Source organism: Artemia franciscana, chromosome 3 (genome assembly GCF_032884065.1).
Source record: "Artemia franciscana chromosome 3, ASM3288406v1, whole genome shotgun sequence".
NCBI lineage: Eukaryota > Metazoa > Arthropoda > Branchiopoda > Anostraca > Artemiidae > Artemia > Artemia franciscana.
In genome coordinates, this window is record NC_088865.1 from 38849795 (window position 1) to 38861923 (window position 12129).

A 12129-nucleotide genomic window follows, 5' to 3' on the forward strand; every position below is an offset into this window, starting at 1 on the left:
CACACACGCAAGACAGACATAGAGAAAAGAAAACCACCACTCAAACACATAGGCATAGAGAGATACAAAAAGAAATACAAACACGAAGAGTCAAACACACAAAGACAGACAAAGAAACAAGCAAACAGCCACTCAGACACATAGGCAGAGAGAGAGAGAGAGAGGGAGAGAGAGGCAGAAACACATACAAACATACAGTCAGACACATAGTCACACAAAGGCAGACATAGAGACAAGCAAATGGCAACTCAGACAAACAGGTATACAGAGAGAGAGAGATTAAAATATACAAAGACACCAAGTCAGACACATATAGACAGACACAGAGACAAGCAAAAAGTCCCTCAGATACATAGGTATACAGAGAGACGGACAAAAATATATACAGTTACACAGTCAGACACAAAATCACACAAAGACAGACATAGAGACAAGCAAACCGCCACTCAGACACCCATGGATACAAAGAGGGAGAGAGAAAAATACATACAAACACACCGAGTCAGACACAGAGACATGAAACAGCCATTAAGACACACAGGTACAGAGAGATAGAGAAGAAAACACAAACAAAATAGATTCAGAAAAACAAACACAAACATAGACACAGAGACAAGCAAACCGCTACTCAGACACATAAGCATACAGAGAGAAAAAATACATACAAACATGCCGTGTCAGCCACACCAAGACAGGCATAGAGACAGGCAAACAGTCACTAAAAACACACAGGCACAAAGAGAGAGACAAAAACACATACAAACACACTGAATCCAACACACACACACAAACAGACACAGAGACAGGCAAACAGCCATTCAGACACATGGCAGAGAGAGAGAGAGAAAAAACATACAAACACACAGATTCAGACACAAATACACAAAGACAGGCACAGAAACGAGCAAACCGCTGCTCAGAGACACAGCCATACAGAGAGAGAGAGAGAGAGAGAGAGAGAGAGAGAGAGAGAGAGAGAAAGACTAAAAACATATAAACACACAGATTCAGACAAAAACACACAAAGACCGACATAGAAACAAGCCAACCACTGCTCAGAGATACAGGCATACAGAGAGAGAGAGAGAGAGAGAGAGAGAGAGAGAGAGAGAGAGACATACAAATATGCCGGGTCAGACACACACAGACAAATACAGAGACAAGAAAACATCCGCTCAGACACATAGTCATAAAGAGAGAGGGACAGAAAATCAAACAAACTCACCGAATCAGACACACACACAGAAAGACACGGAGACAAGCAAACAGCCACTCAGACACATAGACATAGAGAGTTTGTGTGCCTGACAAAGTTTGTCTGAGCAGCTGTTTCTTTGTTTCTATTTGTGTGTTTGTGTGTCTGACTGTGTGTTTGTATGAGTTTTTGTCTCTCCCTCTATCTCACTCTGTATCTATGTGTCTGAGCGATTGTTTACTTGTCTATGTGTCTGTCTTTGTGTGTTGATTTCGATAATACCACATAATGTTTCGATAATGCAATTGAGGACTCTCGTTATATGAGGTGAGATTTTGATAGTTTAGTGCAAGATGTTTGATAATATCAGACAAGATTTTGGTAATATCACAAAAGATTTGGAAACGCTTGGCTGAAATTTTTATCAATATCACAACCTATTATCATATGGCACCCTTCCCAAAAAAAATCATTTGAAAGAAGTCTCAAAAAATTCTAAGTCCAAAAAAGAGGGGCAAAATGTTGGGGGAGGGGTAATGGGGTCCCTTGTAGATAGGACATACATGACCATAAGTTCCCTTTTAAAAAATTTCATAGCAATTGATTCATTGGGGAGACCAAGTTTGATGGATTACTTTACCAAAGCGCAAGTCATAAGAAACAAGGGCTAGCAGATTTTTCGCTTTTTGATTCATTAAAATTTGGTTCGTATTATAAATGCGTTTGATTTACTTTACCCAAGCGCGTGTCATAATACTAGCTACACTCAACCCAAATAAAAAAGTTATTCGTATAATTGTCATGGCCTGAATATGTAGATCATGTGCTAATACGGTTTATGGTATATCCAATGAGGTTTAGGGTATATTCTTTAGAGTCTCAGGCTATTCCCTCAGGAGTATTGCCCCGCCCCCTCACTACTAGGAATGTAGGCTATATACACAAATCTATTTTGGACGATAACTAAAAAAAAAAGCAAAATGAAGAACTTGAATTACAACATGGAGCGAAATTTTGCAAGAGCGCCAAAATGAAGTTCTGCACCTTTTTCTGAGCTTGATAATCGACGACTTGGCTTCCTAGTTTCGCTAGACCAGCGGTCCTTAGTCAATTTTGGGCCATGCTACACCTAGGCATTTCTAAAATCCTGATGCACCCGCCATGCTATTTAAATTTTGTTATTCAAATTTTATGTGCATTCACTTAAAGGAAGCTTAGAAGCCGTTAACTTGGTAAGTTTTTTCAGGTTGTCCTCTAGGCATATTTTATGCTAATGAAAAATATCGTCTGGATATAACATCATGCATCTTTTTTGCTCTTTAAAAACATTTGAATGTGATGTCATTCAAATAAATTTTTCTTCAAAATTCAGGCTCTCAAGTATAGTCAGCCAAAGGGTGCACGTCCTGCCCATGGCCCACCAAAATATTGTCAGCCCCACTGGTATAGACACAAAGTAATGCTATTTTAAGCAATCTCTTCGCATATTTTCTTCTGATCTTCATACCATATATTAACGAATATTCATGGGGTGATGCTCTAATTGTGAACACCTCTGAGACATTCCACTCTTTTTAAAGTTTTTTTTTCTTTTGGCCTTCTAATAGAGATCTTACATTCCGTCAATAAAAAACGATCCCTATAAATTTTACCCACGAGAAATACAGATCATTTCCGATTTCTCAATATAATTATTTCGACATTTAGATTCGATTGAGTCCAGTAATTATATTCTAGAGATGTCACTATTTCCTATTGACGCGGATCAAGGAAAGCAAAAAAAAAGCAAAACTTTGAAGCAAAACTGGAAAGTAACAACATTTAGTTTTTTAAAGGAGGGAAACAAGAATCCTCGAATAATATCGACACCAAATACCAAAGACACATGGACATTCCTGAGTTTTTCCATCCTCTTTAAAGTTTTCTCTGCTGACCTTCTAATAAAGATCTTAGATTCCATCAATGGAAACGATCTCCATACATACTACCCACGGGAAACAAATCATCTCAGATTTCTCAATATTTAGAGTCTATAAATGTAAGGTCTTTGCAGCAGCCCCAGGAAAATGGAGTGGGAAATTATATTTGATAGGTTATTCTGATTGTGACTTATATTGTGCAATTTGCACTAGATAGATAGATAGATAAAAAGATATATTAGATAGAAATTTTTTTTCAGATATAATAAAGTATCAGTAATAGATAAAAATAAAAAGGCATACACATCATCATTTAACCCTTGCATGGCTCTATGACGAGAAACGCAGGGAGAAAGAAGAACAACAAAGTAAAAAAATTAAAATAAAATACACAACGAAAAAGAAAATGACGAACAGCCACCCTCTATTGACAACCAGCTGAAAATCAAGCGGGAGCAAAGCGCCAGGTTCAATAAGCAATAAGAGCAAACAGTTCCAACTTGGCCCAGGGACACCAGCCATGCAACAGTATTAAAAAAAGTAAATAAATTAAGCAAAATTATCCTGAAATGCAGTAGTGATTTATAAGACTAGAAACAAAATGCATGAAACAGAGACAAGAGATGAACCAGTTCTGAGGGTCGAAAAAACATCACCGTGTAACCCAAGAAAAGCAAAAGATGCACATGAAAGAAAATATATAGCGATTCTAAATCAAGAAACAGCTTATAAAGAAAACTATTTATTTATATGACACGGTTCCTCACTTTTTCATATACCTTAGAAATCTGTGCCAAATGAAAGGAAAAGTTAATATCCATATAATAGGGCGATAAGAGGCGTAAAACTGAAATAAACAATGGAACTAAATTTTTTGAATCGATTCAGGAAAAAATGTGCTTGAGCTTTCTACCAATTCCAAGATCCCTAGATACCTTCGTTTTAATTAGACTATTATAATGCCTATAGGACATATTTTGATCAAGAATATACTTGGGATCCACAGATACCGATCACTAGGTTTACTGAGAGAACTCTTTTTCCAAAATTGAGGGCAAGTCTGACAAATTCACAAGACAATCAGGAGGCTTGACTTAGCAACATTTAGAGTCAGGCAATTAGGTTGAAACCATATGATTACTCTCTAAAGCAAAACAGGTAATTAGATGCGGATTGATGGTTCTGCTCTGACAGCAATGCAAAGGGTATTTTCATCAGTTAGGGCAACTTGAGTGTCCTCATCTATTGATGGAGATTTACGGGTATAGAAAGAACCAGGGTAATATAGACAACAACAAACTTTTGGATTTTGGTTCTTAACAACAAAAATAAGATCTTTAACATAAATTAAGAAAAGAATTGACCCTAGAACTGAGCCTCGCGGAACACCAAACTCAAATACAGTTGATGAGCCGAAAAAAAGGATGCATGATGATAACCCTTCCAGACAAATGGGAAATTTGACCAAGTACTGGAATTCCCTCTTATACTGCAATGAGATAATCTAGAGAGTAGAATTTGTTGAGTTATGTTGGGTATAACCCAAGGTTCAGGAATTAAGGAGGTTTAAAATTGGAGCCGTAGACAGAATTGACAAGGATCTGAGATGCACCCAGACGAAATAATAGAAAGAAAGTGTATTGTAATATTAAAAAACTGAGAGGAAATAGTTAGCATAGACTTATCCCAATTAAAGATAGGAGCGGGCACTCAATTAGTGATAAGGAAAATGTTAAACAGAGATAGGAAGAACCGTGATAAAGTTGTAAGAATTGATAAAGGAAACATTGAAAAAAAATCGACGATTTGTAAGAAAAGTACGGTTTATTTTACCAGGGGGAGTTAAAGAAAGTATCAAACGCATTAAACAACAATAAGGTCTCAAGTACTGATAGTATGGTAAATGATTTATTGAAATATGGTGGCTGAAAATTTTGAGAAAAATTACTAAAGATTATGAATATAATTTCTCAAAAGAGTAAGCAAGTTGTGATTTGAGAAAAATTTAATAACTCTTTATAAGAAAGGTCAAACGATTTTTAGACTAACAAACACTGTAGATACAAATTTAAGAGAAGAACGGTGTAGTTTTAGGAAGAAAGAGAAAGCGTCGATAAGAATTTCAAAAATTGATAGATGGGAAGTGTCTGAATCATTAGACCCCTTTAGTCCTTAGTTTCAAATATAATGAAGAGACATTTGACTCAGACGATCAAAAAGCTTTAGTGAAGGTCCTATCCCTGTAAAGTTGAGCGGGGATATGTCCTATCCACTTTTATATGAATTATTTTGATGGATTTTGCCTAAAGGAAAATGGCAAAGGGTATGGGACAGCACGAAATCAAGTGGGAAGGTAAAACTCTTCCCAGTCATAGTTACAGATTATAATGATGATTGAAGTGTTTAGGATAAAAATGTTGAGAAGAATAATGAGCTTTGAAGGTTTTGGGAGTTGATTGTATTTCAAACAACAGTCTGTACGAAAATGCAGTTCAATCTCGCTTTCTATGACTATAAAGTAAGAAAGGTTGAGATGGCTAGGGCACTATCTGCCGATGAAGGATGACAGATTGTCGAGGATTGTCCTTTTTGGCCAACCATCTAGGGCTAGATGAAAAGCAGGTCATCCTTGTCTGGGATGGGAGGATGTCATAAACAAAGATTTAAAGGAAATGGGAACTTCCTGGGAGGGTGTAAAGAGGGAGGCTTGAATAGATTGGGATGGAGGAGGAGCATGTGCGGCTGTGTTGGCCTCAGGCGGCTTGGGGTTGCGGTGAGTTGTTAGTAGCAGTGGTAGTAGTAGTTTTGGGGTTAAAGGTGCAGGAATAGGTTTGAAAATTTTAAGATGACTGAGTCACTTTGACTGGGAATAGGATGTAGACATAAAGTTGGCTGACTAAAGGAACGATAAAGTGAATAACTTCACTCCCATGGATAGGATTATGAACAAAGATGCTGGATGCAGCGAAGGCATAAAAAGTAGAATAGCCACGGCTCAGGGTGTTTTTTTTTTTTTTTTTTTTGTAGTTGAAAAAAGTTTGGATGAATAGGAAGACATGTGTACAAATCAAATTAAAATATTAAAAGCAACGGTAATAACAGTGCTCAAATATGGTCCTGAAACGTGTGCTCTTTGAAAGTCAGAGCAAAATTTGTTAATTGTATTCAAGAGGAATTGTGTAAGTGTTGCTTCAGATACCCGTTTGACTGCCATACGTCAAAAACAAGATTTACAAAAAATATGGTTTGATTTCCCTTTCTATACCTATGGTGAAAGAAAGATCGTAATGACCAGTAAACGTTTTACAGAAAAAAAATGACAGACTCTACTTTTTAGCCATTCATCTGAGGCCAAAGGAATAGTAGGTCGTCCCCGAAAAGGTGGAAAGAGGTCATAATGAAGGATTTAAAGAAATTGGGACTTCGTGGGATGGGGTAAAAGGTGAAGCTTTGAATACATTTGGGTGGAGAAGGGTCATATGCAGCTGCATTAGTCTCAAGCAGCTTAGGGCTCCAGGGAGTTGTTAGTAAAGGTAGAAGTTGTTGCAGTGAGTACTGTAGTATATTTTTGAACAGATAGTGAAATACTGAGGACTGCACTTGTCTGTTCAATTTTAAAGCATATTTTTGAACAGAAAGTAAAATACTGAGGACTACACTTGTATGTTCAATTTTAAACAAAAATAAACCTATGGAAAATTCAATAAGGAAATATGAAATGTGGTTTAACAGTAAAAATTCCAACTATAATAGGCTAGTTATCTCCAATTTGATATATGACAATACCTATGTAAAGTTGAAATTATAATCCTAGGATTAATATTTCTAATCAATCGTTGCAGCGCGAACTGTAGTTTTCTTGTTGAAAAGAAAATAAAATATTGCAAATAAAACCTGTCTTTGGAATTTTAAACAAAATTTTGAAACAAACTCGTATCTATTAGATTTCATAGACCAAATAAAAAAATCGACAAAAAATTTGATATTTATTGCTTGATAGTTGAAATTTCAGATTTAAACTGAAATCCAAGATAGATCAAAACAAAATTCTACAATTCTATTAAATCACTGGAGAGAATACAAAAAAAACTTATAATTCATATTTCATTACATAAATGGGTGGTAATTTTTTGATGGATTAGGTTTAAGGATAAAGAATCATTTTTAAACGGTATTTTCAGAATAATTTACTACGCTATTTTTGACACTTTCAAAAAATTAAATGAATCAGCCAATCAAAAGCACGTATTTGCAACTACCCACGCCCCAGCAATATGTCCCTTGTATATGCTTAAATTACCATCTGTAGTTGATTTTTTTTTTTAATATCATACAGGGTAAATAAGCAAAGAAGCCAATTAAGTCAAATTTACATACAAACGAAGTAGAAACCAATCTTATATACAGGTTTCCAAAGCTAGAAGATCTCTGCATCCAGAAACCTTTAATGTAATTTAAACAATGTAAAAAAATTGCCTTTCAGAAGAGATGTTCCAGTTGTATGCTTGGAGACGAATTGCACAAATAGGATGATTCGTCTTTGTTTTCCTTTATGATGTGCAAAGCTAAGCCAAGAAATTACACCATGAATATTTTCTGAACTGTCTTGATATCCATTATCTTTTACATTTCATTTTCCTTTCATTGCATTTCATTTTCCTTTCTCTACATTTCAGTTTCTTCAGCAATTCCAAGAGAATTAGCTAATCAGTTTGAAGGAGTTTTTTTCAGTTTCAAGAATATTCCCATGCAGTTCTTCCAAAGAAAAAAAAACACACTTTCTTTTTTATAGAAAAACTTAATTCTTTTCCATAATCAATACAAACAAGCTTTTGAACACTTACAAGATTTGTAGAAAATAACAGAGCAAGATAGAAAGACAAATTGTTCCGAAAAAGGAGACTTTGTATTGGAGACTGCTTTCTAAATCAATCCAAAACTCACAAGAAAGAAAAGCTGCTAGTTTCCAGATTTGAAGAAAAATTCAATGCAAGCCATTGAGAGGAACCTATAAAACTCAAAAGAATTTGTGCTCCTGGCTATGACAATACTAATCAAGAACTTCATGGCAAAAAACTGTAAGTAAAGAGCAATCCCTTCCAGTAATAATTGCACTCTAGAAAAGCAAATGTTGATTCCCAATACAAATCAGTAAGTTTAAAACTACCATTCAAACTTTATTAGTATAAGAAAAAGTGCAAAATTAAAAAAAGAAGGATAGCAACCCTTGGAAGGGATGTGATGTAATGATGAGAATTGTCACCATCACATTTAGCATGTCTGAGAATCCTCGAGCAAAGGTTTCAAGTCTGTATTTACATAGAAATAAAATTACGCATTTTTCTTGAGGGGGATAGTTGGGAATACTTGTTTATTATATTTTTTATTTGATTTTCCCTGGGCGTGATCGTAGCCACCACATAGTCATAGAGTAGCAAAAGAGGGCTTATTTAAACAGAAAATTAAATCTAAAATGTCATATTTAAATAACAAAACAGCCACACCTCTTCAGGGTACACTACTAATTTCTTCTAATTTGTGATGAAAAACAGTTTTGAGAAAATTACTTTTTATGCTGATTCCAAATATACAAATTTCATCAAATTCAAATTTGCCAATAAAAATTCATTAGCATGATGAAAACTTAATGCAGAAAAATGGGAAAAACATCCCAAAATGGAGAACAACCCTAGAAAAATAATATCATGAAATTCAAACTAACCTTCAACCCTGGACCAGAGGTTTTAAGCTGAAATACAAAATTTGGTCTTTTTAAGAAGGATGTTCATGGATGCATTCTCTTTCAAGGGTAGTTGTATAAAGCCAGTGGTCAAAGATTACTGGGATAGAACCATCTCAAAGAGAAATTTAGAGGTCTCATCTCATTTTTAAGAAACAAAAGAGATCGCCAAGCAGCAAAGTACCAGTTTCTATCCTTCTATGAGTCATAAAATAAAAATTATTGCCTGAACATTTTTTGCTGTTAATAACAATTATTTGGCCAAAGCATTCCAAAAACCTTGGCTACTGCTGTTTGTACATGATCATGGAGTTTGAATTCCTAATGATAATTTCCAAAACTCTCTCAGCCACTGAACTGATTGTTGGGAGCCATCATATGACTCTCATCCTGTAATCATACAGTGTTGTCACCAAATTTAAGCTTTCTTTCATAAAGTGCTGTCTTAAATACATTCAAAGTGGAAGAAGAAGCAGTGGAGGTTAAACTGGCAGTTATCAACTCAAGAGCACTACAGGTATGGAGGACCTTAAAGCTCTCAGATGGATTAAAGTGATCAAGGTAAGGTGAAATCTGGAGTTGAATGTGACTAGCTAAAGCAACCATGGACAAGAGCTAAGAGCTAATATGGCACTTGTGACAAGTTCAAAAGAGCCAAGAGCTCATATTGTATGGGCTTTAGCAAAATTCTAAGAAGCAATAGATTGATTTAAAAGGAAAATCAGAAGCTTAATGCCAGTCAGGATTTAAAATAAGGGCTCTGAGTCATGAGGTGCTTCTAATCATCAAAATTCATTTAGATCCAATCACCCACTCATAAGTAAAAAACTCAATTTTCTAATTTGTCCTCTCCCTTCAGCCCCCCCCCCCCCAGATGGTTGAATCAGAGAAAAAGACTTTATCAAATCAATTTGTTCAGGTCCCTGACACGCCTACCAATTTTCATCATCCTAGCATGTCCAGAAGCACCAAACTTGCCAAAGCAGTGAACCCCAACTCCCCCAAAGACAGCAGATCCAGTCCAGTTACGTCAATCAGGTATCTACAACAGTTGCTTATTCTACCCACCAAGTTTCAACCCTATCTCTCCACAAAGTGTTTTCCAAGATTTCTGATTTCCTCCTCTAAATCCCCTGATGTCAACAGATCTGGTTGGGATTTGAAACAAGTGCTCTGAGACAAGAGTTTCTTCTAAATATCAAATTTCATTAAGGTCTGGTCACCTGTTCATAAGTTAAAAATACCTCAATTTTTTCTAAATTTTCCAAATTAACAACCCCTAGCTGCCCCAAAGAGAATGAATCCAGTCTGGTTATGCCAATTGTGTATCTAGGAATTGTGCTTATTCTTCCCACAAAATTTCATCCCAATCTCTCCACTGTAAGCATTTTCCAAGATTGCTGGTTTCCAAGATTTCTGTTTCCCCTTTCCAACCCCCTATGTCCACGGATCTGATTTGAATTGAAAATGGAGCATCTGAGACATAAGATCTTTCTATATACCAAGTTTCATTAAGATCTGATCACCTTTTCATAGGATATAGATGCCTCAATTTTCACATTTTCCAAGATTTCTGGTTGGGCTTGTTCCTATTCTGATGTCTGATTGGGCTTATTCAGGGTGAGGTCTGTATTCTATATTAATTAAATAATCCTTGTTTTGTTTTTTTTTTTTTTTTTTTTTTTTTTTTTTTAGTTTTATTACTCTTAGTTGAATGAATATAGAATACAGACTTCACCCTGCTACCTGTAGGGCTCATGGACTAATATGCTTTGCTCTATAGTTAATTTTACTTGTAAGCAAGCCCACTTTAAACATTTTTAGTTTGCCCCATGGAGGAGGAGGATCAACCAGAGATGGATATGCTTCTCTAACAAATGACAAAGAAACAATATGTAATCATAAGAATTTTGCTATATGCTGTTTCCTAAATTTTGAAAAAAAAATTGATGGCTCAGAATTCTACTCATATAACAGGAATTGCATTTTCAGAACTAAAGGCAGAGAAAAAGCAACTAGTATATGAAAATTATATACTTGGTATCTAGTACCTGGTAGGCTAACTGAAAATTAAGGTAAAATGTTGTCTTGTCAAAATTTCAATAAATATAGGTGAATTTCAGGACCTTCAAGAGGGAGGGAGTAGAGGTGGGTACTTTAGAATACCTTGCTGGGATATAGGCCTACTTTAGCCTGTAGACCTATCCCCAAAAGTTTCATTTTCCTAATCTAACCCCTTTTCAAGATAGCAAGAAGCCACTAAACTAGAATTTTACTATACTCTTAATTGGTACATATAGGAGTAGGGGAAAATTCAGTTAGGATGCAAATGCATGTTAGATTTAGATTCAGGGTGCATTTCTTCTGACTATAGAAGTAAGTTTATTTCTTAGCTACCTTAACAATCTGTTAATATAAACCTTATCCAGTTGTTTTTTTTTTTATAATCAATCAGGAGAGGGTAAGGTAAGGCAATTTGCATTTTTGGAGTCTCCTTAAAATTTAGTCCTTGTTATAACCTTTAACTGACATTGTGAACTGATGGTTAATGTAAAGCAAGTATAAAAGATAATGACAAACACATAAAACCAGCCACATTTTGCACATAGCCTAGGGTTATAAATTACTTAACCAGGGGGAGGCTGGTATGCAATGGCATCAACATTAATTATCATATTTTGAAAGAGGAGAATACAGAATCTACTGATAGGCTAGATTAATTTTTTTCATAGGCCTATCTGATTTCCTTCCTAGGCTAGCCTATAATTTACCTTTAATGATTGTCTATAGAAAAAAGCCACTAAGCAAAATTTTTCTTCAAATATTACACAATCAAACAATATCGTACCATATTTAGTCTAATCCTTTGATATTATTCCTAAGTGGTATAGTTTTGTTTACAAACTTCTGTTTTGATTATTCTTGGGCGATTGGATTCTGCTAATACGTATTTACTGGTAATAGTTGAGATACGTCAAAGTAGTAAACGATTATTAATAATAATACTTTGCTTAAATTTTATAGTTTTTAAAAGGGTAATTTATCATGAGCTTCAAATATCCTCTTTTTAAGCTAAGCCAAAATTGTAAATAAGACACCATTAAGGTGCGTCATTAGGTTGCACACCTACCAAATAAAGACCCTATTGTACAAGGGATACTTACAACTATATTACAACTATATAAGGGATACTACAAGGGATACTTACTATAGTACAAGGGATACTTTCCATTATTCACTGATGGATCGAAAGTAGATGAAATGAAGCGCAGAGG

At 35.3% G+C, this 12129-nt stretch overlaps 1 protein-coding gene across 3 annotated transcripts in view; it reads right to left on the reverse strand.

Annotated features, from left to right (window-relative positions):
• The window catches only part of LOC136025254 (G protein-coupled receptor kinase 2-like), a 149160-nt gene extending 137314 nt beyond the window's left edge, over positions 1 to 11846 (reverse strand). For all 3 annotated transcript variants that reach the window (XM_065701101.1, XM_065701098.1, XM_065701100.1), the window contains exon 1: positions 11703 to 11846. The gene's annotated coding sequence lies outside the window, so the exon portion shown is untranslated. The remainder of the gene's footprint in view (positions 1 to 11702) is intronic.
• Positions 11847 to 12129: the final 283 nt, after the last annotated feature.